Source organism: Ambystoma mexicanum, chromosome 11 (genome assembly GCF_040938575.1).
Source record: "Ambystoma mexicanum isolate Mex_15411 chromosome 11, UKY_AmexF1_1, whole genome shotgun sequence".
Lineage (NCBI taxonomy): Eukaryota > Metazoa > Chordata > Amphibia > Caudata > Ambystomatidae > Ambystoma > Ambystoma mexicanum.
This window is the reverse complement of record NC_090934.1, coordinates 148,134,134-148,162,116: the sequence shown is the minus strand read 5'-3', so window position 1 is coordinate 148,162,116 and position 27,983 is coordinate 148,134,134.

Below are 27,983 nucleotides of genomic sequence, written 5' to 3'. Positions count from 1 at the left end.
TCCCCCCTAGCTGACCTGTGTGTAGTGGATAATAATTTCCTACGGAACCTACTCATGCAGCCGAAGGGCACCCCGATGGCAAGCTTGAGATGGGAAACCGGCCTCCAACCGTTAAATGAAGTAATTGCCACAAAGCAAGTGTTATATTGGGTTAGGCTTTGGAGTGTTCCTGAATTGGTTAAGTATAGGGTGGCATTAAGTAGTTTGTAACTGGTACCTGGGTCTAGGTCATTAGCCTGGCCTAAATTTGTTAGAAGGAGCTGTGAAGAATTGGAATTGCCGGACCGCTGGGTTAACCTGGAAGACATAACATTGAGTGCTAAAATCAATGCTAAAACTATTCATCAAGAGGTAATCCTGGGTACATTGAAAACGGCTTGTATTGAATTGATAACAGGAGCCCCCTATGTAATGCTAAAACCGGTTGCAGGATTTGAAGCATATCTGGACTGTGTAACCCCAGCATATGCCCGAATTCTGTTTGTCCAGCTGCGCACTAACACCCTGAAGGTAACTGGGTTTACTGCAAGCTGGACAGCTGTGTGGGAAAAGTATTGTAGGGTCTGTGGTAACCCAGTGCAAACATTGAAGCATTTTATTTTGTTTTGCCCAGGGTATGACAGATTGAGGAGGTACCATTTGTTACTAATTTTCCAATTAAAGTAGATTAGGACGGCAGAACTGGCAATGATTTCTGTAAGAGTACCATAGATGTGAACCTGATTTATTTTACTGCAAAATATATGCATAGGGCATTGTTTCACAGGGCTAAGTGTTTGATTTAATTGTACAGAAACTTTATGAATTTAACACGTATTTTTAGAGTGTATTACTGATAGGTATTTTTAAGAGTTTAAATGTTTTTATGTATTGTCAAGATGTTTTTATGGTTGTTATACCGAAAAAAGCGATGTACAAACATTCTTTATGAAGTTATTGAACCATTCCAGTTTTAAAGGGGAATTGATAGTGAGAATAAGGTCTCCTGCAGTGCAAGAGGAAAGTCCTTTAATTCATGTTTAGGTAAAGATTTAGGAGGTGACCACGAGAAACAGATCACAGCCAGGAGGAGTCTGTTCAATTAAACCTGCTCAACTGTGTAGATGTTCCTTAAGGGAATTTATTGTAAGATTTATTCAGGAGAACGTTACTAAATGATTAGTGAAGGCTCCGGCAAGTGGGGCAGATCCACCAATGCCACCGGATAATGGAAAATCTGTATCCATAGTATGGCCTAGAACGTGTGTTGCTCCAGGAGCACATGGCATATGAAGAGGTCTAGCATTTGAGAAATGTCTGTCTGATTGTACAATGCACATTGAGGTGACATATGGTAAGGGCACAACAGTTTCAAATAGTAATTTGATAATAGAGGGAAATAATCTCAACACAGCCTAGGGTGCCGTCCTCCATAAACCATGACTCATTATTACAAAGAATATAAATGTTAAGGTCACAGATTGCATTTACAACTAAGAGGACAGTAGTACAACTAGAGTAGTGAATATTTAATGATGGTGCCTATTTACCAATAGGAGTGTAGATACAGTGATTATTTCTATCCCAAGTATATTAAAAAGGTGTGCAACATTACTCATACCTATGACAAAGTCCAAATAGAGAAATAGTCAAAGGACTGTGTTAATACCAGATATAGCAATCCCACCTAATGGTTCTTAGACATGTTTACCATTTTAGACATCAGAGAATTAAAAGCTGTGGATCCCCCAAGACCTTTGCCAATGTGTCCCTGTGATGAATCAACTTCCGTGGCCCCATTGGTCAAGGGGTAAATATCGGTTTCTAAACAATCAATCAGCACCACACCTCTAGTACACCAGCAGAGGTCCGAACAGCTTGAAAACACAAGCAAATTATAAACCTCCTTGTACAATTTTGGTAACGTGGACAGAACAACAGGCTTATCACCAAACGGTTGTGGATGGTTGTTAGTTGCAACACAGCGAAACTACAATTATTACCCAAAGATAAAAGGACTGTCCAGTCAAGGTTGTATACAAATATCTACTTTATTGTTATCACAACAGACAATTCTAGCAGTACTATGAAATCCAACCCACCCTGTAAAGAAATGCAGATAGTAAACAGCAACAGTTCAAGGATACCTGGATTCAGCACAAAGGTAGAAATGGGTCTTAAAATGTCTCTAGGGGCCTTCGGAGAAGGACCAGGGGGATAGAACCACAATGTACTGTGTCTTGTAGGAGTTCTTGGTGCTCGACAGGGTCGAGTCAGCTTCAGTGCACTTTGCAGGCTTCTGTAACATTGCCTGCTTTTGCCTGTGAAAGTGTGCCCATGTTAATAGCTTGGCTTCCCTCATTTCACCTTACACCTGCCTACAACTCCCAACAGTGTGTCCTCCTACCTTGTTTAATTGTTGGAGCCAGCATGAAAACAAGATTGTACTCTCCACTTTTGAAAGTAATGGACCTATTTATATCAGGTTGAGGCCTGTACAGCATCAGCCTCTGAATTCCAACCCAAACTCTTGACTGTTCTATAATGAACAGCGCAAAGGACTTCAAAGACGACCCAACGTGTGTATGTGTGACCCAGGCAACAGTGTGGACTGCGCCGCGTGGTGTGTGATCTCTTCTGCTATGGTCAGGTGATATCATGATTTTTTGAGCTCAGAAGCTGGATGAAGAAGAGAGCAGGATTTGCTTACAGGAGATCCTGACAATCGAGCACGCCTTTTCTCCTCGCTGGTGATTTTCTTCGCGGGGCACTATCTGGCGTTGACCTTGTCTTGGTAAATCCATTCCTCTATCACAAGGCATGCATTAGAAGGCCAGCCCTTATCAGAAGGAAGGCAACTGGCAAAAAGAGAAGTTCTTCTGGTAATGTCCTACCTAGTTTCTTTGGCACCATTGGGAGTGGAGACTTTTGGCAAAAGTGTCAATGGGCACATACATATAGGCAGGGGTGTTGCTAGGTCTGGAAAAAGATCTGGGGCTAGGCCAATGTCAGGACAGTTGTAGCTCCTAAGATTTTATCCAGGGCTACAGCCAAAGGACCCAGGGCTATAGCCTCCTCAGCACCGCCCCCCCCCCGCCCCACCACCTGCATCGCCTCTGCATATAGGAGCTGCTTCATTGCCCACAGTTCTCTTTTTGGTAAGCAGTTATCATACACAGTCTATGTGTGGGTGCATGATCAAATGTGTGTGTGTCTGCACGTGTGTGTGTGTTTATACATATGTGAGTGTTTTGTGAGTGTGAGCATGCAGTTGTGTGCAAATATGTGCACGTGTGCTGACTAAACACCACCTCCTCCTTACCACATCTGCAACAACCAACATATTCCAATGAAGCGATGGAATTTGCTATAAAGCAGCTTTCTTTTTCGCCTGCCACAGCTAGACGTAGTCACTTTGAACATACGGTTCAGAGTTTCCCTTTTGTGGTAAGGGGAATGGATGCCGGCTCCACATCACAACAGAACATGATACCTGTCTTAACCCAGCTAGATACAATGCGTGGATCCAACCTGATGCAGCGAGTCACAGCATGACACGCCACTTGAAAAAAATAGGAATGGAGTCGACTGTCGAAACAAAAGGCAAAGCTGGAAGCCTTGTACTGCCTGTAAAATAAAGTTTCATGTTCAAATAAAAAAAGGAATAATAAATAAAAAGGCGATGCAGACTGAATAATTTATTAGCCCTTCTTTACCATCAAATCTGGCAGATCTCTTTATTTTAATTCTATTTTCAAAGTAGCATGATGCAAATACCACAGAAAAAAAGGACAAGGAAACTGCAGATGGATTGTTTTCAGTGATTCGTGCTCCTCAAAACAATTAGCATTTTCCCCCCATGGTTTTACTGTAAATTACAATTATCTTTGTTGTTGTTCGATTCAATCAAGCTCAACCGAGAATCGGAATCTGTCTAAAATAATCTTGCCATTTTCTTGAAAGGTTGATTTAATTAAAGGATATTAAAAATGCAGAGGGTTTGGTTAAATGAGGCGACAGATCTCAACGAGCTCTATTCCCTATGAAATAGCCCCTATCCAGAACCTGTAACTCACCCTAGTTTCCCTGTTTCTACAGTGCAGTGTAAGGATGCACAAGGACACTTGGGTCTACTGGGTGAAGACCTGCCTACCCTGTGGTAACTTGCAAACAAATGCACATCTAATAACCCCTGCATTTCTGGATGTGAGCCAAACATTTTGTCAGCATTCGTCGAGGACATCTTCTTGTGGTGGCATTGGCAACATTTGAGGCATTATAGTAGGAAACGTGCCCTCTCCTAGGATGAGACTTGCCCACCCTGTGGTGAATTGCAGATTAAAGTACAGCCAAAAACACCTGCATGCATTGATGTTAGTCAAGCATGTTCTCACCATTGGTTGAGGACAATCGCTTGTGATTACGTTGGCAACATTTGTGGGTTAACATTAGGATCCAGATTGTAATAAAACACTTGGGATAAACTCTGCAATGGTTTTTGGTTAATTGAGCAATATAACATGAGCTGGGGCATTACTGGTCAGGTATTGGCCTGGGACAAGTAACACGCCCTAGTGAAGTGAGGGCTTTAGCATTTGCACCAGGGCATTACCTGGCCAGCAATGACCCCCCTGCAAGGGTTATATTGCCATTAGTACCCCGGCACATTAAACCAAAAGTTGAGAAACAATGTGTTTTACCGTTTCTCAGCTTGAGACAAAACTACACATCAAGATTGTTGCTGTAGTCCCTTCTTCTTTTCCATGGCAGCTTTTGCCGTGACGGGGACTCACTGGGAACACTAGTGTTCCCCATGCTGACAAAGGGACAAGGCAGCGCAAGGAAAATGGTGCATAGAAGAGTGGATTGGATATGTGGAAAAGGGGAATCGGGAAGGGGGTACGGATGCAGGGGAGCGCACTTACCTGATTCCTGGTGAGGGACGATGGTGGCCTCTCGCTCTGCGGAGGCTCAGAGCAGGGTCTAGTTCGGAGCCTCCTCATTCGCTGGGAGGCTGCCACACCACTCTGACCGGGTAACTAGTCACAGATCTGCTATGATTCAGCAGAGGATCCAGATGTGTGGTGATCCTTACATTTCTGAGAATCCTTCCCTGAGAATTCTGATACATTTCTTGATTCTCAGGGGAATCTAGGACAGGCCCACAAAATCCACATAACACAGTTCAGGCATTGGCCTTCCGGTGCAAGGCGCTTCATTGGTTTGGGGTTCTTCGAGAATTTAAAAATCAAGGCATGAAACAGAGGAGAGTGGTGGAGAGATAGATTATGTACACTATTAACATAAACAAAGAGGAATTACAGGTGATGATTCAAAGCATAGGTCTCTTTCAGACAGAAACAGGCGAACCTGTGCTGGAGAGTCCACTGACCAGTGAGTAACTAGGTAGCTGTGGTATGTGTAAAATAGTGGTGATATCAGAACAAAAAGTTGCTTGTGGTCACAGTGGCAATTTCACCATATTTGGTGAAGGGCCATTTTATCCTCATTTTTGCTTCATATTTAGAAGGGTGTGGGGTAAGGAGATAGTCCAATGGGAATTTAGCTTTGTGGATTGTAAGTGATTTCAACCCGGCACACCACCTAAGTCAATGCCTAGCGTGTGATGTACAGTTGGAACCCTTAATTATATATTTTTGTCTATAAGTTCTTTTATTTCTGAATGATGTACCCTTATATCACGCCCCTCCCTTTGAATCCCCCCGGTCTCACTGAACCAAGAAGCAGGTTGTTTTGCAAAGTTAAAAGATTTAATTTATGGATTTGAACAACATATATGTCACACTTTTATGAATTTGAACAATATCTTGATATCACACTATTCATATGTATACAATGACAGTGATATCACAACAATCAACAATCTCTTTAATCAGAATGAGTATGGATAAGAACAATAATGCAGCATGGAATAATACTTGATATGGATAGGAAAACAATGCAGCATAGAATAATACTTGATGTGTGTTCAATCAAATGCAATGCCACTCTTTCCCCCTGATACTACTCAATCCCCCCTAATATGCAATATAGAGATAGAAGGAGAGAAAACAGGTTTCAGGAATATACAATCTCAACCAATACAGTTTCAATCCCAATTCCCCCCCAGCAATCAGAGAGAAAAAGGAATGATTTCAAAACAGGTCAAATGCTTTTGAATGTGGTTTTGAATGAATGGGAAAAACACTGAAAAATGAATTTAATTCTCTAAATAGGATTCACATCTAGTGGGAGCCGCTTTGTATAGTTTCAGGTAAACACTAGCAATGATGAGTGAACAACTAGCAGATTGAAAACTGAAATCTGAGGTCAGATGCAAAGAATAGCTGGTTTACACGGGATGAAATTGAGCCAATTGCAAATTCGAGGAAAACTTTTCAGTGCGCGAGAAATGTGATTGTGGGAAAACTATAAGGAGTTAGAATGCGGTTTTGGGTTCGTTGGAAAGCTGAGGAGATGTTAGCTTTAATCTGACACTTAAAGTTCATTTCTACCATGTACGGTATGGAAGTTACAGACGTCTTCGTAGAGGTCGATTTTTTTCAGAAAGAGTAAACATTTTCAAATGAAAGATGCGCTTTTGAAATTACAAACAGATATTCTTTAAACTAAGGAGGCTATGAAGATGCAAGATACCCAATGGACAGCCACCAGAAAAGAGGCACCTCTGCTCTGACTTTTGCCCACCAAGACACTTGTCTTTCTTAGCAAATATATTAGCGCAAAGATGAATTTATCACTACAATTAACAAAGGACTATATGGATGAGGGAAAGATTCAGAAAAACAAGAAAGGTTCTACAATGCAGTTCTGGATATGATAGAATCGGTTGGATAGGATTACTTAAAGATAAGAGGATGGCTATGGACAATTCTATGCTATAGATACTCACAACTATGGTTTTGGAATAGGCCCGTCAGGATCTGGTCAAAGGATTCTGGACTGGAATTCTGCGAGCCCACAGGACAGGATTCAGGCACTCGGTTCTGCACTCAACACGGCACTCTGGTCTCTGCATGGCCTCTGGACTGGATCTGACAGGTTGGTTCTGGGTTACAGCTACCTGGTTAATGCTCTGCTCTATTGGTTTGGATCTCTGGTTTCTAGCAAGAGTTCCTGGCAAGAAACAGAATCAGCACATCCAGGCTGTTCAATTTTTGGTGTGCCCCTGGAAGTCTGTGGTTAAAATCAGGTTGCAAAATTTATTTTAAAGGCCAAGCTGAGAAGGATTCAGCTTTGGAATTGGGCCTTCTCTGCTTTCAAAGTTTTGGAGTCTTGGATCTGGGTTCTCCTGCAGAGTGCTTCGCCAGTAAGTCAGTTGATGGGTGAATCTGTGTGTCCTTCTAGGTCCTAACCAGTCTCTATTTATGTATTTCCCAAAGGGGTGGGTAGGCTGAATTATAGTAGGCACACCCTCTAGGAATCCTATTGGTTAGAATATTTCCCCTCTCCTGATTTGAGAAGGAAATCTAGTGTCATAGTGATGCTACATTTTACAATCCAGAGAGTACCTCCCCTTTGTTTCAGTACAGTAAGTCTATTTTTCACATAAATCATATTTACAATATCACCAACTTGCTAATGATACATATTCACATCACAGATTTAGTAGAGCACGTATCCGTCTGAGTTCCATTTTAGTTAGAGATTTGGTTCAAATTTGACAGTTTTTCGTGCTTTTGGTGGGTTACCCAGTGTGAGATCTGTCAAACCATTTCTCCATACATGCGCATGACATCTGGGCATAATCCTGTGAAGTTTCATATTTCTAGCATTATCACAATTGCTAAAACATCAACATTTTGGTAGTCCTGTCTCTGAACATCGCACAGAGTAGTTTCAAACTGTGAGCAGTAATTTCATTTTAACAACACTATATTTACAGATTTTTACACATTTCGCACAGTTCTCTGTGAGTCTTTTTCAAAAAGATATTTTCTTGTGGGTCAAGATACACATACCTGTCTGGTCCCGCCCCCAAGGTTTGGGTGGACCAGAGCACTCCCAGGCTCTCTTCCTGCTGGCATTTGTTTTCTGTTGACAGTTGAATCTGCTTATCTTTTCAATCAAGGGAGTCTTTTGTCTCTCTTCAGAGCAACAGGCCAAAATCTCCTCCCACCTCCATTAACAACTCAATGACAGTTCCTGAGCAGAGAGGAGGGGGGAGATGCCTTTGTGGAATGTGCTTTTGAAGTACTGTGGCTAACATTAGTTCACTTTTAAAATGTTCTTTTCTAAATAAACTTACATTTTCAACAAACATAGAGATTGAATTGTAGCATTCTATATTGATTTTGATGGCAAGTCTTTTCTTTTCCACAATTTGATCTTAATGTACAAGTTTAACTAACAGTATAAGTAAATGACAGCTCTGGCACAGGCGAGCGGCGGTACTGCACCCGTATCTGACAGATCTTTCCAGGTAAGCCCCTTTTTGAATGGGGATTTTCTTGTGATGAAATGTGCTTCTCCTGACATTGTGCTCATGGGGATTCCTTAAATAAAGTGATGTTTAACACCCAACAAGGATGTTGGATCTTTTCTGATGTTTGGGAACCATGATTGTGCACTTTCAACAGCCAAGAAAAACATATTTTAAAGAACTTCTGGGTTTTCCTGGCAATGCAGCCCTGCCTTTTCAGGTAATTCCATTTCACTCTGTGGGCAGTCCAATGACAGGTTTTGGTAGTGTGGTCTCCGGTTCCACCACTGACACAGGCAAAATGGATTGGCAGCTTATTTTTCAGGTTTCCCTGCGCACTTCTCAGAGATTTTTAGCGCATAGAGCTTTTTGGCAGCCATCCTGTTGTTTCTGCTGAAAGCAGCGCACAGTGATGTTGCAGGGCAGAGCCTAGTGTCAGAACATCCCACAAGCCCCCCCTTGTGATTTGGCATTGACCGTCTATCAATGGGAAGTCGCAAGACTGGGATGATCAGTCTCATTTCTTTTGGTTCCAAAAATGGCAAAGTTCATCATCTTTTCTTCCATCAGGGATGGATCGACCAGTTCCTCGTCCGGTCCTGATGTGGGTATGAAGCGATACCCCGGGCCCCTTGGATCTTTCCTTCCGGTCCCCGGGTGGTCCTCCTTGGTTTTAGTCTCCATGGTTTCCAATTCTAGGATGACAAAGCAAAAACATATTTGTAGACATTTCCCCACCACTATTAATGAAGTGGGGCGGACACATACATTTTGACAAATCAGGACACATTTTTCTATTGCCAATTTATTGACTATATATGGAATATTTTATAGTTGTTATTCTGGGGAGCTGGAGTGACCCCCTCTGGGGTTCCAGAAGACTCCTCCAGTTGCTGCAGAGTATGCCTAGGATGGCAACACTTCAGTTGGTTAATATGCACCCACTTAACTTCCCCCTCTGCCAAACTGCCTTTGTGGATGCAGATTTTGTAGGCCGACTGGTGAGATTTTGTCTACAAGTTCAAAAGGACCCCTCCAGGTAGGCAAAAATGTGCGCTGTTTGGCCTGGTTCCTTTGGAAATTATATAAGTAGACCCGGTCTCCTGCATGGTATTCTTTTCTGGTAGTCTTTAAGTCATAGTGGGTCTTCATGCTGTCTGCAGATCTTTCTAGATTTCGCTGAGCATAGACAAAAGCATGTTGAAGGTGTTTTCTCAGATTTTCAACATACTCATGAGTTGTGGAGGCATTCATTAATGTCTGCTCTTGGGTTCTGTAGATGCTGGGGAAGCACCATCCTGCGTCCAGTCATCAGCTCAAACGGTGACATTTTAGTTGCAGATGAAGGGGTAGATCTGATGGCCATCAGGATAAGAGGTAATTGAATATTCCAGCTTGGCCCAGAATCTGCTACAAACTTTTTTAATATGCTCCCAATTGTCTTGTTGTATCTCTCCACTACACCACAAGAGGCTGGCCGGTAAGCAATGTGTAGCTTCCTTTTGACCCCAAGAATCTCCCACATCTTTGTCATTACTTCGCTAGGAAAGTGGCTACCGCGGTCTGACTCAATCCTTTGGGGTAGTCCAAAACGCGAGAAGATGTGGTTGATCATCAGGGCAGCTGCTGTTTCTGCCTTGCAATTTGGGGCCGGAGACATTCCACCCATTTAGTAAACAAGCATGTCACTGTCAATATGTACTTATTTCCCCTAGAGGAGCGAATCACAGGCCCGATAAAATTGATTTGCAAATCTGATCATGGCAGTGTCATCGCCCTCTTTTGGAAAGGTGCCTGGTGTGTGAGAGATGTTGCCTGAAAGTGTGCACACACAAGACACCCCTTCAAGTATTGGTCGAGGTCCTGCCCCATGTGTGGCCAATATGTAACCTCTCTTAAGATTTCAAGTGTTGTATGAAACCCACTATGACCGGCTGTGGCCGCATCATTTGCGTGACTTAACATCAGGCTTCGGAATGAGGTAGGGACCACCCACTGATCATGGCCAGCTAGGGATCTCCTTACCAACAAACCGTCTTGGATTCGGAACATTTCTGGACATTTAATCAACACCCTGAGGTCCTCTTTCCCTATGTAATTGGTATCCGTCAGGGGAAAGTTCTCAGGGTCCTCAATATGTTGATAAAACTTGCCAATTATTGGATCCCCTTTTTGAGCCGTAATCAAATCAGCATCTGGGGTCTTCTTAATCCATTGTGCAGTTGAGAGTTAATTGTGAGCATTTGTCTGGGACCTAGTGATAGCAGTGACTTGGATTTCCCCCAACAGCAACTCAATCTCAAGTAGATCCCCTAGGATGGCTCTGGTTTTGGCTAGCTGATCAGCTAAGTCATTTCCAGTTTTGTCTGATCCCTCTACTTTGGAATGACCCTTGATCTTTTTCCAGTAGATGGTCATCCCATTCGAGGTCACCAGATCATCAATGTTTTGAATTAATTTCCCATGTTTCAAGGGTTTATTATTAGCACATAGCATGCCTCTGGTTTTCCAGTTAACCAGGTGCTCCACGAACCCGTTCCGTACATAATCCGAATCTGTGATTATGACCAGTTCGTGGAGTTGATGTTGGGCAGCAGTAAGGATGGCTTCATGCACAGACATCAACTCTGCCACTTGACTACTCCGGGGACCAATCTTGTACCCAGCGGAGGGTTATGGGATCTCATTCACCCATGCATTCCCTACGCCGGTCACAAGTTCTTTTTCCCCGTTGTTGTCAACATGGTCCATCCACATAGACAGTAGCCATTCCCTCACACTTGTCTTCTTCGTAGACTTTGTGTGGGTAATTAAGGTATGCCTCCATGTTGTCCTTGATTTTTAGACTCTCATCCTCGAGAGAGGTTTCTCTGGCACAATCATGCAAGTCAGCCAGACCTTGCGTGAGGGGACTCTTCTTGTTTTGGCCATATATGACCTCAAGAGGAAAGCCTTGCATTTACAGAATCCAGGAAGTAATTCGGGAATTACTCACATTTTTCGGCCCGGATTCTGTCACTTTGGAGATATTGCAGAGGCCGGTGTGGAGTCTCCACTATGATGTGTTCCCCCTGGATAAACGGGCAATAATTCTTCAATGCCCACACCGTTTCCAGGAGTGCCTTCTCACAATCGTTGAATCTTTCCTCCACAGAGGATAAAATTTTACTCGCATAGGAGATTATTTTATTGACCTTGTCATGCTTTTGGTATAATACTGCAGTCAAGCATGTATTAGAGAACCCTGTCTCTAAGAAGAACCCCTTTTTTTTGACAGGGTAAGCTAGGCAAAGTGCTTGTGAGAGGCTTCTATTGAGTTGTCTTACTGCTTCGGCTTGTTCTGGACCCCATTCCCACTTGACCCCCCCTTAAAAAGATGAATCAGGGGTCTTGTGATCTCTGTGTAGTCCTCAATGAACTTTCTACTGTAATTAGTCAGTCCAAGGAGGCTCCTTAGTTCCTGCAGAGTTGTGGGGTCTTTCAATTTCTGGAGTGCTTCCACTTTCTTTTCCTGGGGAAAGACCCTGAGGAGTAATCTCATACTCTGAGAAATTGACACAGGTTCTACACCACTGTGCTTTTTGAAAGGAAAGTTTTTCTCCGGCAGACCTCAACTGTGTCAGAACATAACGGATCTCCGCTGTCCCTCCACAGTCGAGCTTTTGATGAGAACATCATCTACATAGGCCAGTGAAGTGGGAGAATGGGAGAAAAAGCTCCCCCTATCTCCTCGCGACCATGGCCTAGAGGATCGCGGCCCAGACACCCACCATGAGATGAATTTGTCTATCTACCAGATGACAAAATACCCTGGTTCAAGAACATAAGGATATGCCCACCAGCCTGTCCTACTCAAGCCGACACCTGCGGCATGGATGAACTCGACTAAGACCTTAACAACGAGCACCCACATCGTTAGAGATGCCATAACGACCTAGCCAACTGCCAAGAACACACGTGCCACCATGCACACTGGTCACTCACGCACCAACCTACACGAAGAATGTATTCAGTGCTATGACGCAGGTGACGGATATACCCACTGACGCGCATCTTTATTATGTTTCACAAAGGCCTTTTTAGTAATGCAGAAACGCAAGACGCATAAAGCACTCGCGTATACGCTTGCTGACGCTTCTCCCACCCCTCGCATTGTGATGAGAATATAAAGAAGACGTAATATTGCTTATGAAGCCATGTCAAACCGCAACACAGGTGCCGTGCATTACACATCCCACCCATGAACCAGGTCCAAGTAGGCCGCAAGCAAGAACCGCCATGAACACTGTATGAGCGAGAGTACAAGTGCTGATCATGCAGAACGAGCCCAGCGAGAGCTCACAGCCAAGGGGGCGATGTTGCAAATCGTATGCTACCAGCCGGCGCCAAGGTCACACCTGTAAGCAAAGCCAAGCACACAGAAGCAAAGTACAACTTTAAATGTGCAGAATTCCGCCCCAGCTACGGTCTCTCCACACGTGACCAAGCTGACCTGACAAGGTGCCAGACCCACGAGGGAGAAGTCGCCTGGGTCCCACGTCTGGGACACAGGTTGCAACAGTGAAATTACTAGATGTACACCTACAGCGATGGGAATGGCCTGCTCTCAGGCCTATGTGCAAACCCGCACATTGTCGGCACAAACACATAGTTACACATTGTTGCTAGTGACAGGTACACCGCAAGCTGGGAACGATGATGGTCCCAAACTGGGGGGCTTGCGGGAGGACCAATCAGAGCATGGGGGCACTCATCACTGACGCCACTAACATTAGCCAATCATTAGGGGTCTTTGTGTAACAATTTTCAAGTATCTAATAGAAGGGACAACCCAAGTACACCACCTGACTCATCCTTAACCACTAATATTGCTGTCTATATGTATACTATACTAACCCTACCACTCTACGAACCAATCCGGAGTGGCAATAGGTTTTTCGCTAACTTTCCCAGGTGACGCAAGTAGCGTGTCATACTGTGGCAAAAAGGACCTGCGAGCCCCACGAATTTTGAGAGACTGGACGGACGCGTACGATCCTAGACCCATCCCTGCCGTGTTTTAATAAACAGCAGAATCGCCTTGCTTCTTGTGTGTGTCTCATACTCATTTTTGGGAAACACGGGAGGAGTTGGGGCCTCCCAGCCTGGAGGTCCGCGGACGGCTCAGCCGACCCCGGGTTAACCACCCCGACACCAGGTTACCCCTTTCACCCAGGTCGGGCATGGCCTTATGTAGAAAAATGTTGAATTCATTGCCGGAGTTGATATATCCGAAGGGAATCCGGGTCCATGTGTACTGCTGTCCCCCAAAGGTGAAGGCCAGCTTGTATTGGTCCTCCCCACTGACAGGTACAGTCCAGTACCCATTGGTCAGGTCTATTGCAGTGAATACTTGTGACCCCTGGATCTGGGCCAGCCCCTGGTCAATGTAGGGAAGAGGCCATCGGGAAGTATGGACCTATTTGTTGAGCTCCCTAAGGTCGGCGCATAGTCTCCACTGGCCGTTTGGCTTCAAAATCCGCAGCACCGGATAATTGAAGGTGCTGTAGACTGGACGGATTATCCCTCAGGACTCAAGGCTCTTAATTATTTCAGTAAGAGACTCCATTGATGCGAGAGGCAAGCGATATTGCTTCACAAACACTGGAGTCATGCCAGGGTCCATGGGAATTGTTATTGTGTGGATGTCGGTGCGACCACAGTCATATGAGTCCACCTCAAAAAGATCTTAAAACTCCAAGAAAACTTGTTTCAATTTTTGCCTTTTCTCCAGAGTCTCACAGGCATCAGCTAGGTTGGCTCTCTCTTCAACCATCTGCATGAAGCCTGGAAAGATTACCGGTTTCGCTATCTCAGTGGCCTCCTCGAGCTGGGTGGAAAAGTCCCTGGTCAGAGTGCTGATTTGGATTGGTGGCTTCAGGTGGGGAAGGCAGTCTTCGCAGAGTTGGAAAATCACCTCATCCCGCCTGAAGTCACAGGTCACATCTTCCTTGCCATAAAGACAGGAAGTGTACACCAGGAAGGTTCCCCCATGCCGGGTAAAGATCCCGTCTGGTGTAGTGTTGTCATCCCTATTACTGTCAAAACAGTCCTTGGGGATTGGTCCTAACAGTTCACTGCCTAAATCTATGGAAAAATGTTGGTCATCAACCGCCATTCCAATAATGGTGCCTGCGGCTAGAGTGATACTCTTTAAGTCACTGTTATCCACCTCTATTGGAATTATGTCATGTTCTATATTGACTAGTGGTGTTGGGTTTAACCCCAACCCTTGCAGTTAGAGAGAAGCAATCAGATGAGCATAGGCGTCAAGGTTTTTCAATTTCTGTCCTCTTTTAACTTTCACTTCCAGGGAGAATTGTCGTGTCCTTTCTGGGACGGTGACGTCCTCTCCAATCTGAATTTCAACTGCATAAGGCAGCAGTTGAGATGACCTAAATACTTTCTCTGAGTCATCAAAGCCCATGGGATTATCCGCTAATCGGGACCAAGCTTTGAAATGTATTAGGTCCAAACTAATGGCAAAGCGATAGAGAATGTCACTGCCTAAGTAAAAGGCAGCAGTGATGTCTCACACAACCCAACAGTTATGGACTATGGTCTTGTTGCCTATGGAGATTTTGAGCATACACCAGCTTGGCAGACGATGTTCTGAATTGGGTGTTTCCAGATCCATTTCCCATTTGTCTATCACTTTACATGTGGGAATGGCTGGATCTTTCGGGAGTTGGCGGAACATGGCTGATGAAGCTCTTACCGTTGTTCACACACACTCGGGGGCGAGAACAGAGTCCTTCCCTTCATTTAACTGAATAGGGATGAAAACTGCTCTCCAAGTTGCTGAATAGCAGCCAGGCTTTGAGCTGATTTCTCATCTTTCTGGACTATAGGAGTGGGAATGTCTGATTGTGGATTGGTAAAGAATTTCAGAGTGTTTCCTTCCAGTGTGGAATGCCACCTTAAACTGGAAGGAAGGTTGATTTTCAGAAATAGAGAGGACCCTCCATCACCTGTTTGTTGTCCTACTACTATTACTGCCACATCTGGGATTTGGTTGTTCTGGAAGTTAAATTCTACTTGGTCAGATTTTTGTTCAACCATGTGGCAGGTGCCGTTTAAACTAACATGGTTGACAATCTGTTTTAATTTTATGGGTCGGCTAGTCTGGGTCCAGTGGACCTTGTTTACACAATCTATATGGGGTGACAACCTTCGCACGAGGTCATTCCCTAGTAAACAAGGGGTGCTCTCTGGAGTCACTACTATGACCGGGTGCTTCATCTTGTGTCACCCAATTTTAATATCCAAATCCGCAGTCCCCTCAACGGGAATTTCCTTCCTGTCGAAGTTCTGAAGTTGTCCAGGAAGAGGGGTGAGAGGAATTTGGTATTTCTCCCCCTTCCCGAAAACAGTTTATCAAAGGCCTTGTTGGACCAGGGCATAGGATCTTCCCTCCTTCTCCTCAAGGTGGGGCAGATAATGGACATTTTTTGACAACTGGTGGGTTAGTTTTCTAGTTTTGGACACTGATAGAGAAGAGATTTGGGCAGCACTCTGTTTGGAGTCTAGGGAATCTGAAAAGAAAAGGTGAAAACTAGATATGGGAGAAATGTTGGGTTCCCCTGGTTCCGGATCTGGGCCACCCCCACCCCACTTTTTGGAGGTAGTCACCAGCATGGGTTTGAATCAGGGGATTTTCATGTTGTTGGTTCTGGGGTTGGATGATGGGCGGCGCTAGCTCAGTCCCCACATCTACCCAGTCTGGATTTGAATCCTTTGGGACCCATTTTTCTTTGGGAGGAGTTCCCAAATCTCTGAAGGAAAAGAACCTTTCCCCAGAATCCTCTGAGGATCCCTCTCCTTCAAATTGGAAGATTTGTACCTCCTCCTCAAAATGGGTCTTTTTGGGTTCTTTGTTTCTCCTACCCCCCCTCTGCTCCTTGGGTGGCAGACTTTCAGGGGCAGGAGGTTTTGGTTCCAGTTCCTATGTTTCCAGGGGCTTTTTACAAGTGTGGAAGGAAGCTTCCTCCAAGGCTTTACACCCCCCTCCCCCTTGTGCCTCCTCCCTGGGAACCGGTGGGTTGTCGGGGTTCTGCCACCGCATTGCTCTGGAGAACCAGGTCCAGAGTTTGAGGCATTCTGCACCGGCATGCTCATCTGAGGGTTATGTAGAGCCCTCAGCATGTGACCCAGATCATGTGCCATGTTTTGGACCTGGCGCTCTAGCTGTGACACCCGCTCAGGCTGATGTAGGGTTCTGTTGTCTCCCCTGGGCAGATCCCAGGAAGGGTAGCTATCCGTTCTCTGAAAATACCCCGGGTTTGGATAAATTTGGTACCCCTCCACCCTTGGCCTCCCCTCTCCCGGATTGGGTTGTCAAGGCTCAGGAAAGTGGGGAAAGAAGGATAGATTGTTCTGGGGTTGGAAGTTTTGCAGGTACCTGGGGAAGAAGTTCTGTCCAGTATTTGGGGAATTTCTGCCCTCCTGGGAGAAGTGAGGAGGGAAGCTTCCCGGGTTAGCTGCGGTTTGGTTGGATTTCCCCCCTTGGGCTGGAGGAGTCCACACATAACCCAGGACGGGTCTGTTCCCCTTGTAGCGGGGACTTATGTAGTCAGGGGAGTAAGGGATCTCATTTGTGGGACTACCTCCTTGGCTACCTGTTTGTGACTGACCCGAGGGCCTTCTGGGCTTGGGATTATTCTGATTTTGTGCAGGCAGGTTTTTAGGCCCCCCATCTCTAAGTCTAAAATGGGGCCAACTTTCATCCCTGCCATCTTAGCAGCAGGGGTGTTGGTTGTTATGGGGCTTTTTGCATTATTTTTGTTTTCTATGGGCTTTTGCACCGAATAAATTCGGGTGGCCTGTTCAATGACCCAGTCTAGTGATCTTTTCTCATGAAAATCTCTGACTAGCTGGGTCATGATGTACTTTGGTAGAGCGTGGAAAAAAGTATTCACAAATTCTTTGCTGTCTGTGCGCACCCTTCAGGTGGTCTGCGCAAAGGCAAGCTTTAATTCCTGCACAAATTCTTGTGGGGCCTGATTCTCCCCACATTGCAAGTTATAGGATGCCTTGTGAGCCTCCTTAGGATTTCTGTGCACAGAAAAATGTTTCAAGATGGCTGCCCTATAAGTGGACCATCTAGAATTAGTTTGGTCCTCCAGCCCCGCAAAGAAGCTGGAGTATTCTGGTGAGAAGGTCCATTTCACATATTGAATACTGCTTTGGCTGTCCCTCAAATGGAAAGTTTCCATCATCTGCTCAAAGAGCTCTAAGTGCTCCCAAACAGAATACTTAGCGTTCTTATGATAGGGCGTGATGACGCTCCTTATCGCTTTGATTTGCCTTAAGGGGTCCTTAAGCAAGGACCTTTTTGCCTATTGTCCTTCTTGGTTCGGGTAACCCTGGTCCACTCCTCCTCTGACTCAGAGGCACTGCTCCCAGAGGTGCCCGTCTGGTCTTTTAGGCTCTCCTGGATTCTACGAGCCTGGGAATGTCTGGCTTAATGTGGGGACCTAGTCTCCTGTGTCCTGAGGCGCTCAGAGGAGTCTTCTGATTCCGCCTTGCTCCCAGGATTTAATGAGTACCCCCCCCCACCCACTGTCCTAGCTGGGCAGAGGATTTCAGGATGCCCTTAATGGGCCTACTCTCATGGAGTTCCCCACTAAATTTCACTTTACTTTGGAACCCATACCCAGATTCCCGCCCATCCATTCCTGGGAGGTGCTGGTCTATGAGCCCCTATTTCTGATTGGATTGAAATCTGCCATCCCTGTGGCCCTTGGTTCATGTGCGCCAGTGGACATGGGGGTGGCAGAGTCCAGGGATTGGAAGAGGTGAAGGCCTCTGGTACTAAGGTTCCTGAGGTTATGCTCAGGTGTTTCCCTTTCCCAGTGAATCTCATCTCTGTCAGACCCTGCTCCCTGTTGCATGCAAGAACCTGAGCTTTCTGTTCCTCTATCAAGGCCTTGCTCGTTTCTATCAATAGCTCTTGCATAGCTACCTGTCTGTGGAGCCTGTCATTGTTCTCACAGAGAGCCTCAATTTCTCTCTGTGCTTCATGTGTTGTTTTAGAATACTGGGCCAGTCTTTGCTGCAGGAGGGTTACCTCCTGAGTCCTGTCCATACTGGCCTGGTCCTTCCTTGCTAGTGCATTTTCTACCCTCCTGGTGTGCTCTAACAATATTTGATGGTCTTTCTGGAGGTCACCCAGTCCCTGAAGGGTCAGGTGATTTTCTTCCAGCTTCTCTTTTAAATAGCAGACTTCCTGGCCTAAGGTGTCCCTTTCCTGAGAAAGAGCCTGCCTCTGTGCCGCCAGGTCGTCCCTCTGTCTTTGGAGCGCACCAGCTTTCTGGCGCTCTTCATCACATTCTGCCTGGGTGTCCAGGTCTTTCAGGATTAATGTATTGCTCTCTTCTTTCTCTCTGTCTAGTTGGCTTTGCAGGGTGACTATCTGACTGTGCATGCCCTGTTGAAATGTATTTGTTGATCCAGCTTTTTCTGGCTCTGCAGTAGGGTGTCCAAACTTTCTTGGTACTCCTTCTGCAGGGCCAGCATTCTGGTATCCTGGTCTGCCTTTTCCTGCTGCAGGATACCCATGTCCTCTTTTATTTTGGTTAGGTACTGCCTACTTTCATTTTCTGATTCCTGGCTCCTCTGTAGCCTCTGTTCAGAAGAGTCCAGATCATGAGTATGGATAAGAAAAATAATGCAGCATGGAATTATACTTGATATGGATAGGAAAACAATGCAGCATAGAATGATACTTGATGTGGGTTCAATCAAATGCAATGCCACTCTTTCCCCCTGATACTACTCAATCCCCCCTAATATGCAATATAGAGATGAAAGGAGAGAAAACAGGTTTCAGGAATAAACAATCTCAACCAATACAATTTCAATCCCGATTCCCTCCCAGCAAGCAGAGAGATGGTCCTATAAGTGGACCATCTAGAATTACTTTGGTCCTCCAGCCCCGCAAAGAAGCTGGAGTATTCTGGTGAGAAGGTCCATTTCACATATTGAATACTGCTTTGGCTGTCCCTCAAATGGAAAGTTTCCATCATCTGCTCAAAGAGCTCTAAGTGCTCCCAAACAGAATACTTAGCGTTCTTATGATAGGGCGTGATGACGCTCCTTATCGCTTTGATTTGCTTTAAGGGGTCCTTAAGCAAGGACCTTTTTGCCTATTGTCCTTCTTGGTTCGGGTAACCCTGGTCCACTCCTCCTCTGACTCAGAGGCACTGCTCCCAGAGGTGCCCGTCTGGTCTTTTAGGCTCTCCTGGATTCTGCGAGCCTGGGAATGTCTGGCTTAATGTGGGGACCTAGTCTCCTGTGTCCTGAGGCGCTCAGAGGAGTCTTCTGAGTCCGCCTTGCTCCCAGGATTTAATGGGTACCCCCCCACCCACTGTCCTAGCTGGGCAGAGGATTTCAGGATGCCCTTAATGGGCCTACTCTCATGGAGTTCCCCACTAAATTTCACTTTACTTTGGAACCCATACCCAGATTCCCACCCATCCATTCATGGGAGGTGCTGGTCTATGAGCCCCTATTTCTGATTGGATTGAAATCTGCCATCCCTGTGGCCCTTGGTTCATGTGCGCCAGTGGACATGGGGGTGGCAGAGTTCAGGGATTGGAAGAGGTGAAGGCCTCTGGTACTAAGGTTCCTGAGGTTATGCTCAGGTGTTTCCCTTTCCCAGTGAATCTCATCTCTGTCAGCCCCTGCTCCCTGTTGCATGCAAGAACCTGAGCTTTCTGTTCCTCTATCAAGGCCTTGCTCGTTTCTATCAATAGCTCTTGCATAGCTACCTGTCTGTGGAGCCTGTCATTGTTCTCACAGAGAGCCTCAATTTCTCTCTGTGCTTCATGTGTTGTTTTAGAATACTGGGCCAGTCTTTGCTGCAGGAGGGTTACCTCCTGAGTCCTGTCCATACTGGCCTGGTCCTTCCTTGCTAGTGCATTTTCTACCCTCCTGGTGTGCTCTAACAATTTTTGATGGTCTTTTTGGAGGTCACCCAGTCTCTGAAGGGTCAGGTGATTTTCTTCCAGCTTCTCTTTTAAATAGCAGACTTCCTGGCCTAAGGTGTCCCTTTCCTGAGAAAGAGCCTGCCTCTGTGCCGCCAGGTCGTCCCTCTGTCTTTGGAGCGCACCAGCTTTCTGGCGCTCTTCATCAAATTCTGCCTGGGTGTCCAGGTCTTTCAGGATTAATGTATTGCTCTCTTCTTTCTCTCTGTCTAGTTGGCTTTGCAGGGTGACTATCTGACTGTGCATGCCCTGTTGAAATGTATTTGTTGATCCAGCTTTTTCTGGCTCTGCAGTAGGGTGTCCAAACTTTCTTGGTACTCCTTCTGCAGGGCCAGCATTCTGGTATCCTGGTCTGCCTTTTCCTGCTGCAGGATACCCATGTCCTCTTTTATTTTGGTTAGGTACTGCCTACTTTCATTTTCTGATTCCTGGCTCCTCTGTAGCCTCTGTTCAGAAGAGTCCAGATCATGAGTATGGATAAGAAAAATAATGCAGCATGGAATAATACTAGATAGGATAGGAAAACAATGCAGCATAGAATGATACTTGATGTGGGTTCAATCAAATGCAATGCCACTCTTTCCCCCTGATACTACTCAATCCCCCCTAATATGCAATATAGAGATGAAAGGAGAGAAAACAGGTTTCAGGAATAAACAATCTCAACCAATACAATTTCCATCCCGATTCCCTCCCAGCAAGCAGAGAGACACAGGAATGATTTCAAAACAGGTCAAATGCTTTTGAATGTGGTTTTGAATTAATGGGAAAAACACTGAAAAATGAATGTAATTCTCTAAATTGGATTCAAATCTAGTGGGAGCCGCTTTGTATAGTTTCAGGTAAACACTAGCAATGAGTGAACAACTAGCAGATTGGAAACTGCATTAGCCTGCATTTGCCTGTTAGCCAGATCTCGGCCCTCAGCATATTTATCCTGTATTGCTCCAATATATAGGTATAGATATGCCACTATTTTGGCAATCTTGTTTTGCTCTTTCTTTGCCTTAGGGGCCATATATCGTTCACTCAGGGCCATATGTAATGGACCCTGATCTTGCCATCTATCTAATCATGTTGCAGTGATCTGTTCTGTGATTGCCTGTAACCACACATTCTGATCCTGCTCTGTCCATTCACCCCTTACAAATAATCTATGCAATAGGTGCTCTTTATCCATATTAATCTCTACCAAAGTTGCCATTCTGGAAATATTGATTTCCTTCCTAACTTACAGAAGTTTTCTTTTATTTTTGCAAAACAGACCGATTCCTTAGAGCGTTCCTATTGAGGGGTGCTTTTCACAGTGTAACACAGTGTGGTAGCCCAACAGGATTTATGTACCCTGTCAGTTAGCACACTGTATTAGACTGTCACAAGTGGTATATCTAATTCAGAAATCCTGCTACGAGACCCCAATCTTATAAGTGATTTCAACCTGGCACGCCACCTAAATCAATGCCTAGCGTGTGATGCACAGTTGGAACCCTTAATTATATATTTTTGTCTATAAGTTCTTTTATTTCTGAATGATGTACCCCTATATCACGCCCCTCTCTTTGAATCCCCCCGGTCTCACTTAACCAAGAAGCAGGTTGTTTTGCAAAGTTAAAAGATTTAATTTATGGATTTGAATATTGTATATGTTACACTTTTATGAATTTGAGCAATATCTTGATATCACACTATTAATATTTATACAATGACCAGCATTGGGTGATATCACAACAATCAACAACCTCTTTAATCAGAATGAGTATGGATAAGAAAAATAATGCAGCATGGAATAATACTTGATATGGATAGGAAACAATGCAGCATGGAAAAATACTTGATGTGGGTTCAATCAAATGCAATGTCACTCTTTCCCCCTGATACTACTCAATTCCCCCTAATATGCAATATAGAGATGGAAGGAGAGAAAACGGGTTTCAGGAATACACAATCCCAACCAATACAGTTTCAATCCCAATTCCCCCCAGCAAGCAGAGAGAAACAGGAATGATTTCAAAACAGGTCAAATCCTTTTGAATGTGGTTTGGAATGAATGGGAAAAATACTGAAAAATGAATTTAATTCTCTAAATTGGATTCAAATCTAGTGGGAGCCGCTTTGTATAGTTTCAGGCAAACACTAGCAATGATGAGTGAACAACTAGCAGATTGAAAACTGAAATCTGAGGTCAGATGCAAAGAATAGCTGGTTTACACAGGATGAAATTGAGCCAATTGCAAATTTGCGTAATACATTTCAGCGTGCGAGAAACACGATTACAGGAAAACTATAAGGAGTTGGAATGCTGAGGATGTTAGCTTTAATCTGACACTTAAACTTCGTTTTCAGCATGTACGGTATGGACGTTACAGAGGTTTTAGTAGAGGTCAATTTTTTTCAGAAAGAGTCAACATTTTTAAAATGAAAGATGCGCTTTTGAAATTACAAACAGATATTCTTTACACTATGGAGGCTATGAAGATGCAAAATACCCAACGGACAGCCACCAGAACAGCGGCGCCTCTGCTCTTACTTTTGCCCGCCAAGAAACTTGTCTTTCTTAGCAAATATATTAGCGCAAAGATGAATTTATCACTACAATTAACAAAGGTCTGTATGGATGAGGGAAAGATTCAGAAAAACAAGAAAGGTTATACAATGCATTTCTGGATATGATAGAATGGGTTGGATAGGATTACTTAAAGATAAGAGGTTGGCTATGGACAGTTATATGCAATAGATACTCACAACTATGGTTTTGGAATAGGCCCGTCAGGATCTGGTGAAAGGGTTCTCGACTGGAATTCTGCTCGCCCACTGGACAGGATTCAGGCACCCGGTTCTGCACTCAGCACAGCACTCTGGTCTCTGCACGGCCTCTGGACTGGATCTGACGGGTTGGTTCTGGGTTGCAGCTATCTGGTTACAGCTATGCTCTACTGGTTTGGATCTCTGGGTTCTAGCAAGAGTTCTTGGCAAGAAACAGAATCTGCACAGGCAGGCTGTTCAATTTTTGGTGTGCCCCTTGGAAGACTGTGGTTAAAATCAGGTTATAAGATTTTAAAGGCCAAGCTGAGAATGGTTCATCTTTTGAATTGGGCCTTCTCTGCTTTCATAGTTCTGGAGTCTTGGATCTGGGTTCTCCTGCAGAGTGCTTCACAGTAAGTCAGTTGATGGGTGAATCTGTGTGTCCTTCTAGGTGTCATGATCCGCTGAGCCTGCCCTTTTTGGACTTCATGGTCCATGATGCGCCGCGGTGTTAACTCTGTGGTTCTACCAACATGGCCGGTGCTTCCGAAGCGCTGCACGCCAGCCATCTCTTACTACATTTGGCTTCCTAGAAAAAGGACATGCCTCTGTGGCGCCGCGCGTCTCATTGCTACTGTTGGGTGTATCTAGACGTGTGTTCTGAAGTTCGCTTCGCTCTCATTGTTACCCTATTTTTCTTCCTTCCTTAATGGCATTCATTTACCCTTTCCCCTTACCTGTTTTCGTGGACTACTCCTGGTAATTCCTTGCGCTTGATCTCGGAGCTTGACTCCTTCGAGCTGTCTCATCGGTATCCTGGTTCCTCTCCCGGAGACTGAACGCTTCCGTTTGGAAGGCTGCAACCTCACGCTGGACTCCGAAGTACCGCGTCCAGGTTTAAATAAGTCCCGGACCGTAAGGAAAAAAGAAGCTAAGTCCAAGAGCATCACAAGAAAGGAAAAACAGGTGAGAAGGGGAAAAACTTGTGACACTAGGTCCTAAGCAGTCTCTATTTATGTATTTCCCAAAGGGGTGAGTAGGCTGAATTATACTAAGCACACCCTCTAGGAATCATAATGGTTAGAATATTTCCCCTCTCCTGATTTCAGAAGGAAATCTAGTGTCATAGTGATGCTGCATTTTACAATCCAGGGAGTACCTCTCCTTTGTTTCAGTACAGTAAATCTATTTTTCACATAAATCATATTTACAATATCACCAACTTGCTAATGATACATATTCTCATCACAGATTTAGTAGAGCACACATCCGTCCGAGTTCCCTTTTAGTGAGAGCTTTGGTTCAAATTTGACAGTTTTTCACGCTTTTGGTGGGGTACCCAGTGTCAGATCTGTCCACATTTTTCTCCATACATGCGCATGACATCTTGGCATAATCCAATGAAGTTTCATATTTCTAGCATTATCACAATTGCTACAACCTCAACATTTTGGTAGTCCTGTCTCTGAACATCGTACAGAGTTCAGAGTAGTTTCAAACTGTGAGCAGACATTTCATTTTAACAACACTATATTTACAGATTTGTTCACATTTCACACAGTTCTCTGTGAGTCTTTTTCAAAAAGAGATTTTCTTTTGGGTCAAGATACACATATCTGTCTGGTCCCGCCCCCAAGGTTTGGCTGGGCCAGAGCACTCCCAGGCTCTCTTCCTGCTGGCAGTTGTTTTCTGTTAACAGTTGAATCTGCATATGTTTTCAATCAAGGGAGTCTTTTGTTTATCCTCAGAGCAACAGGCCAAAATATCCTCCCACTTCCATTAACAACTCAATGACAGTTTCTGAGCAGAGAGCAGGTGGAAGATGCCTTTATTTGGGGCAAACTGTGAAATGTGCCTTTGAAGTACTGTGGCTAACATTAGTTCACTTTTAAAAACCCCTGTTTAAAATTGTCTTTTCTAAATAAACTTACATTTTCATCAAATATACACACAGATCTCATAATTCCAGTCTTTTTCAAACATAGAGATTGAATTGTAGCAGCCTATATTTCTTTTGTTGGCAAGTCTCTTCTTTTCCACAATTTGATCTTAATGTACAAGTTTAAGTAACAGTATAAGTAAATGACAGCTCTGACACAGGCGAGTGGCGGTACTGTGCCCATATCTGACAGATTTTTCCAGGCAAGCACCTTTTTGAATGTGGATTTTCTTTTGATGAAATGTGCTTCTCCTGACATTGTGCTCATGGGGATTACTTAAATAAAGTGATGTTTAACACCCAACAAGGATGTTGGATCTTTTCTGATGTTTGGGATCCATGATTTTGCACTTTCAACAGCCAAGGAAAAACAGATTTTAAAGCACTTCTGGGTTTTCCTGGCAATGCAGACCTGCCTTTTCAGGTAATTCCATTTCACTCTGTGGGCGGCCCAATGACAGGTTTTGGTAGTGTGGTCTCCGGTTCCACCACTGACATAGGCAACATGGATTGGTGATCTATTTTTCAGGTTTCCCTGTGCACTTCTCAGAGATTTTTAGCGGATAGAGCTTTTTGGCGGCCATCCTGTTGTCTCTGATGAAAGCAGCACACAGTGATGTTGCAGGGCAGAGCCTAGTGGGTCAGAACATCCCACAGGATGGGTCAAGGGCTAGGAGGCTTAGGAGAGGGGCTTGCCCCCATAAAAGTGCAGCATAAAAAGTGGTGAGATGGCTCATTCAGAAAGGTGTCCTTGAACACATGTTTCTAGTAGTGGGTGGTAGTGCAGACGCAGGTAACAGGCTATCAAGATGCAATATGCATCTCTTAATAAAACAAGCTATTTTTTTCCGTGTCTCAGTCTCCTACGTTTTTCTATGCTGAGAGGTTCTTTTCTCTGGCTTCTTCCTTCACTTCGAGAGCTTCGAGAGCTTCAAGAGTCTCATCGAGAGCGGATTGCGGGATGCGGGTTGCTTTTGCCGGAGTTTGCAAGTTTGCAAGTTGCTGCCTGAAGTCTGTAGGAAGCGGGCAGCCTGAAGCCTGAAGCAAACCCTGCTCGCCCGCTTACCCGCTGGCCCTACTTGCTCCTCCCCAGTTCAGCAGCCCGTGGGGGGAATGGGGGTGAGGCATCCGGCACCCGGTACCTGTCACCAGTGCGAAGGTCTGGTGAGGCACTAAAGGGGTAAGGCTCTTGTTCTTGCTCTTGCTCTCAGGGCTCCCCTACAGGGCATCAAGCACCAAGTACTAGCTAATAGCTAATAGTCAACAGCTAATTGCTATATATATATGTACAAGCCTGCATAGACTTTGACCATTTCGTCAGAAAACTACGTTTGAAGAATTTTTTTTCCACCACCGACTTCAAAACACGGAAAACTACAGTACCAGAAGGCAGAACGGAGATAACCATCGCAGAAATTGGAATCCTTTACGATCTGGTTGAGCTTCAGAAAGGTACAACAAATAATGTTGATCAAGAGATGGAACCGATTGACTTCCAAGAGTTGGAAATACGAACAGATTGGACGGTCAAAAGCAAACTCAAACAAAAATCCAAGTTCAATCCTATGATGAATACCGCGAATAACATTGAGGCATTTCAGACACTGGTAATAGAAGATCTCAAAAAATTCAGGTGCAACAAAGGACATCAAAAAGAAAAAAGTAATCTAACAATGAAGGATAGAGTGGCCCTCAAGGAACTTTCTAACCTGACCAACTGCATAATTAAGCCCTCCGATAAGGGACGTAATATTGTACTCATGACTAGAGACAATTATATCAAAGAGGCATACAGACAGCTGAATGATAAAAACTGCTACGAAAGATGTGATGGAAATCCCACGAATGATCTAGAAGAAAAAACCAAGAAGTTTGTAACAGGCTGGGAGCAGAAAGGGATTCTTACTGAAGAAAATTGTAAATTTTTACAAACGACTAACTCCACCACTCCTGCCATATATTTCCTTCCAAAAATACATAAAAATTGCAAAAAACCACCAGGAAGACCGATTGTTTCCATAGTAGGGTCAGTTCTGGAGAACATGTCTAAATTTATAGATGAAACTTTGTTCCCTTTCGTCTCTACGTTACCTTCTTATCTAAAAGACACCAAAGACTTTCTGTCACGTATTAACAACATTCCTTGGGAATCAAACTTCATGATGGCAACAATGGATGTCGTGTCCCTATACACATCAATCGAGCATGACTATGGGAAAAAAGCTTGTGAGAGATATCTTAACACGAGGTCTCTCAATTATCTTGAACACACACAGATGATCTTAGAGATGATTGATCTCTGCCTAACCCACAATATTTTCGTCTTCAATGAAGAATACTTCAGGCAAATACAGGGCACAGCAATGGGCACCACATTTGCCCCTTCGTATGCAAATTTAACTATGGGTTTCTGGGAAGCCTCTGAGGTATGGACGGAACAATACCAAGAATCAACCGAAAATGTGGTCATCTGGCTCCGGTACATAGATGATTTGTTCATAATCTGGAAGGGGACCGAACATGGATGGGTCGATTTTGTAAAGCAGTTGAACCAAAATGAGCACAACCTGAGGTTCACTGAAACCCACAGTTTCTCGTTGATCACCTTCTTAGATGTGAATATACGAATAGTGGAACAATCACTTACGTGCGAACTACACAGAAAACCAACAGGGTCAAACATGCCACTTCATGCCAAAAGTGGACATCCGAAGAGTTTAATTTGGAGTGTACCTTATGGAGAATTCGTTAGGATAAGAAGAAACAGCTCCACTCTGGACACATACGATGCAGAGAGTAAAACCACGGCGAGAGGATTCCTACAGCAATGTTATCCGAAGAAGGTCATCGAAAG